The sequence below is a fragment of the Mus caroli genome, unplaced genomic scaffold (assembly GCF_900094665.2).
Source record: "Mus caroli unplaced genomic scaffold, CAROLI_EIJ_v1.1 scaffold_8214_1, whole genome shotgun sequence".
Classification (NCBI taxonomy): domain Eukaryota; kingdom Metazoa; phylum Chordata; class Mammalia; order Rodentia; family Muridae; genus Mus; species Mus caroli.
In genome coordinates, this window is record NW_018391112.1 from 46,752 (window position 1) to 52,326 (window position 5,575).

The 5,575-nt window shown below is 42.0% G+C and overlaps 1 pseudogene; it reads right to left on the reverse strand.

The window, feature by feature from the left end:
- Positions 1-944: 944 nt before the first annotated feature.
- Positions 945-3,993, reverse strand: LOC110289020 (annotated as a pseudogene).
- Between the last annotated feature and the right edge of the window lie 1,582 nt (positions 3,994-5,575).

A 5,575-nucleotide genomic window follows, 5' to 3' on the forward strand; every position in this document is an offset into this window, starting at 1 on the left:
CATAGAGGGGGAAAAGAAAATGGGATGTGTAAACAAAATGGGAAATTATCTATTCATAAAAATAAAACTTTGCTGTTTACAGGAAAACAAAACAGTAGAGATTAGCATATGAATTAAGCTGGCTCAAGTTAACTATATTTTCCTTATTAATTGGGTCCTAGATTATACATGAAAAATGAAATCCTGGTTGTATGTGTTTTGTGAACTTGAACAGAAATCTTTGTAGCAGAAAAATGATTAATCAGGGCTGTGATGAGAGGTTAGAAATATGCAGATCTATGAAAATGGAGGGAAAGTGTGCTAAATATTCAGTATGTACTTGAAGATATATCATGTCCTGTGAATGAAAAACTTAAGAATAATTTTAATACAAGTGTAGCATATTTTCAATTGATTTACTATTAAGTGTATTTCCTAACTTCTATTTTATATATAATATGATAAAATTAAATTATCAATGTTAACAGAAACATCAGAATACAATTATATTAGCCACAAATAAAATAACCAACTTAACAGTTTTTAAGTAGTTTACTAACTATTCAAATATATGAGGATATATTTTGTCTATTTTTGTATACTTTAATTTCTTTATCCCTACACTTGTACTTATATATATGCATATTTATATATGGATTTGCATACATCAGTGATTATTTCTTTCCTTGTCCACACTGACAGCACTTTATTGCAAAGACCTAGCCAGCTCTTACATTGCATAGCCATAATATTGAGAAATTTCCATATCATTCTCCTGAAGGAAAAGCTGCAGTTTCCTAGGAGAGGTACACATGGTGGCATTCTCTTCCTCCTATTGAGCCTGCCTCTTCATGACCTCCCTCTCTGGCTTCTGTACTCTTGTGATAAACTATGTGATGACTGGTCCCAGAATGTCAACTTTCCTCCATAGAATGGGTTGAAAGCTAAAGTCTTACAGCAGATTATTAGGTTTGAGGACTGGAAGGTGATGCCACCTTGTTTTTGGCAGCAGGAACAAGCTCCCTCTGGAATGAAGTATGAGATGATGTTCTGTAGTGTGCAGCCATCAAGGCTGGGGTTGCTGGGCCTGGCCTAGGATCTTTGTGACTAATGAACGTTCAGAGACCCCTGAAAGAGGAGATGCCCATTTTCTTCTCTCTCTTCTTCCCCAGTGGGTGAAAGACCTGCATGGAGTCCACCATATGCTTGCCAAGGGGGATTTAAAGTTGTTGTGGCTGAGCTCAGGTGGATGTTGGTTTTGGGGATGGTGGAATTCTATTCTTTTTTGACTCAGTTCCTTGACTGCTTAAATATCTTTGTTTTCCTGGAGTTGTTCTCTGGTCCACTTGGTCTTTCTTGCCCCTTTCCTCTAACTCTACTGTGCCTTCTGGGTGTTTCTTTGGGAACTTTACCTTTCAGGTGCATTGTGATGTTGTAGATAGCCATCTCACCTGCACTAACTCCCAAAGCCCCGTCCCCATTCACCAGATCCAGGTTCTGGATTTTAACATGAGGGACTCCATGAAGCACTTTGGAGGCTTTAAGGTCATTCTTCNTCACTTTGCCAGAGTGACCACTGACGAGTCTCCAGTTTTCATGGGACTGGTTCTGGTCTATGTCTGTGAAGGTGTTGATGAGTTGGGAAATATGAATATCTGCCTCCACTGTAGTGATATCCTCAAAATCAATGCTAAATCACATCTTGTTCTGTATCACCCCTACCTCTTCTAGATGCAGTCTGATGCCTCCCAAGCTAGCTTTTCGAGAAGCTGACTTCTAACTTAGGCTCCTAGTATCAGTGAGGTGGAGAACCTTCAGCATGTCACAGTGTGCTAAAGGGAGAAGTGTTGGGTCTTAGTTTTCTTTGGTACCCTCATAGGCATCCCATGGCATTGACAGCTCAGCTTTCATCTCAAGCATGTTTTCATTCTCTCTTGGTTCCAGTCCTGGAGCTTAAGGCAAGGCCAAGATTTCTGAAGGACAATGGGTACGGGCTGTTAATAACCTGTCCCCATTGACAGGTTAGGTCTTCATCTGGTAAACCTGGGAAAGGATGTTGGACTGTTTTAAACTCTGCAGCAGACAACAATGTCTGGCTTGAAGGTGGCAATCCCAGGGACTTCTCCATTACCACATCTCAGAGTCAAGGACAGTCAAGGAAGTCAGCGCCTGACTGTGAGATTCTCCCCTACCACAATTCTTATAGCACCACAACAGTCAGCGTCTGCATCCGTGGGAGGGCATTCCTATGAGCCCTGCTTGAGCAACATGGAAGCACCTCTGTTGGCAGACAGATGGTGACTGCTCTATTTCTGCTGGCCTTGTTATGTTATGTTATGTTTTCTCAGATACTTTTGTGTTCTTTGAGTTTGTGTGGTACGTGGGAGCATAGCCTCCATGGTTAAGTTACAGAATTTTCTCGATATCTGCTCTTCATTGCCTTACCATTTGTCTTTGATACAGTACCTCTTATTTCCTAGAAAGTTTACTATTAGGCAGGTTGTCTGGTCCATAATTTCCAAGAGCTTACCTGACAGTGCCAACTTCTTTCAGTTTAAGGCATTACTCACAAGGTCTGGATGCCTGGCTTTTTGTGTGGGTTTAGGCATCCACAGTTTAGTACTCCTGCGAGGCAGGCTTTTCAACATCCGAGGCTTTTCTCTAGCCCATGTTTAACAGACTCCTTATAAGTGATATGAAAACTGATTTAAGAAATCAAAATATTTTGACTCAGGTGTGAATCAGTAGTAGAAAACTTGTTATGTCCTTGGTTACCTCTGAAGGACCAAAACAAATGAAAGAATAAAAGAAGANGAGCAGCTTTAGCCAACTGAACAATGGTACCTGCACTGCACCAGACTCCCCTTGTAAAATTTTAAGTTTAAGAAAATTCCAGAACAGGCCCTGGGAATCTGGGAAAAGTACTTCTCCCAGGACAGATTCAGAGTTGCATTGCTCTGGAGAAAGATTTTACCTCTTGGAAAATCCAGTGTTAACTAAAACAAAAAGTCATTATTGTCTTCTATACCCAAGAGCAATAAATCAGGAAGGAGTTGATTCCAGTGTGTTGGTGCACAGAACTGATTATCTTGGGTAATTCATTACATGCATGTCTGTTGTGTGCTCCATGGATATCATTTAATTCAGGATGGATACCTCTCACATTGACCTTTCTCATGACAGAGTCTGAAGGTAGGGATGGAAAGCCAGACCTGAACCTAACCTGTCAAGACTCTCATTCTACCCTTGTGTCCACTATTGAAAGACTTCAGTCTCCTTAAAATTCTTATCCCACTCCTTCCTTCCTGGCTCTGTACTTACTGGGAAGACTGATGTCTCGAATAGCTTAAGCAGATGCAGAATAGGAGAAGAAATATGTGGAGAGTGGCATTTGGATATTCCTTGGCTTAATCACCTTTAGCATCATCACCGTCTCTGGTTGGGGAGCAGAGGTCTGACTAACAGGGTAGGGGACAGAGCCACAGACCAGGAGCCACTGGCAAGGTCTGAGTTCTCCAGCTATCAGAGGGCCCAGAACGTTGTGCTCATAGTAATAAACCTGGCTTCCCTCCTGGTAGGAAGGTGCCAGTCAGTGTCCTTTGAACCTGTCATGGTGTGGCCTGGATAAAGCTGTCTGACAGCATTTGATATAAAGGGGATATGGTATAGTGATCTAACATTTTATCACACTGGGATGTCACAGACAGGGAGGAGAGTGCAGTGTCCTGGTCAATGATAGTCACATTGAATTACAAAAGTGTGTTTTCTTATGTTTGTGCTTCTTGTAAGATCCCACTTGAAAGTGCCTGCATAGGAGAGTGCTAAGATGGAGTTCTGTCCATAGTCAGTCAGCATTGTTTAATGGCTGTGCCAACATGTAGAATAAGGTAGGCACTGTCAGTGAGCAGTGGGAGAGGAGTACTTGTGGCCATGCTGAACACACAAGTGGGATGGAGACCCTGGTAAAGATTCACACTTTCCTGCTGTGTACATGAAGTTGCTCAGCACAGGCATGGGGAACTGCGTGGCACTTTCTATTCCAAAAAAAGGTGTACTTTGGAAATTCTCTATAGGGAGGAAGAGGGCAGTAGGAAATGGTGAGATTGATGCTTTCTAGCTTCCTGTGGGAAGTAGTGCTATCTCCAGTTTGTACTGTCTGGGATTGTCTAAGACTTTATTTTTCAGTTTTCTAGCCGCTTGAATGGTTCATATATGATAGGCCCAGGGAGTGGCATTATTAAGATGTATGGCCTTGTTGGAGTAGGTATGTCACTGTGGGTGTGGGCTTAAGACCCTCACCCTACCTGCTTGAAAGTTTGTATTCCACTAGGAGCATTCAGGTGAAGATGTAGAACTCTCGGCTCTACCTGCGTCATGCCTGCCTAGATGCTGTCCTGCCCCCACCTTGATAGTAATAGACTGAACCACTGAACCTGTAAGCCAGCCCCAATTAAATGTTGTCTTTAGAAGAGTTGCCTTAGTCATGGTGTCTGTTCCCAGCATTAGAACCCTAACTAAGCCAGAAGTGTGTACCAGGAGTGCAATATTGCTTTTATAGGCTTGACTATGCTTTTGTTTGGAAGATTCTGGATTTGGAGACCTGAATTTGGGAAGCAGTGGAATGTTTTAAATGGGGCTTAGTGGGCTATCCTAGTAGAAATACGGAAGACTTTGTTACTGAGAATGACTTGAATTTTGTACCTGACCCGAGAGGTTTCAGTGCAGAATTTCAGTAGGTGGCCTAGAGACTGCTCTGTGATATTTTGGTAAAGAATGTGGCTACTTTTTGTAACTTGTCTGAAAAGTGTTCCTGAGGCTAAGGTGAAAAGACTCAGGTTAATTTCTTTGACAAAGCAAGTCTGAGAAATGCCCATCATAGACTTTGTTCTCTGGTTAAGTCCTATGGAGTGCATTTTAAACAAGTTTAGCAAGCTGAGGAAGGAAAAATACAAAATATATGGTTCAAGTATTAAAGGGGCACAAGGAAGTGAGATAGAGCCTTATCCTGTGTTCTAGGATATAGCAGATTAAGAGAGTGGGACTTTGCAGTATGCTCAGCTAAGTTTAGATCAAGGTGTGGTGGCACATACCTCTAATCCCATGAGACAGGCATGCAGATCTCTGAGTTCAAAGAAAGTCTACAGAGAAAGTTCCAGGACAGAAAGAGTCTGAAAAAAGAAAGCTGGTGATAATGTAATATCACAACTTGGGGAGGGGCAAGCTCCAGCCCCAGGAAGCAGCAGAATTCAGCAGCTTTGGTCATTTCTGGCAGCTTTGGGGAGAAAGGAGACTACTGGGACAATTGATGCTGGTTAGCTGGAGCTATGAAATTAGCAGAGATTAAGAAGAGACCAGAATCATTGAGGTAAAATCTTCTAGGAAGTGTTTTCTGAGAGAACAAAGAAGCTGTGTTCCACAGGTAGACAAGATTTAAACATATACTAAAACTAAGGAAAGATGTGATCAAAACAAATGTTTTAAAGTTTGGTTCCTATCGGGCACAGTTGGTGGTTGTGGGAGTAACAATAATCCACAGGAGAATTGAGCAGGTAGATGGTCACCTTTGTCTGATCTGCCGACCAAAGCATGCAGTGTG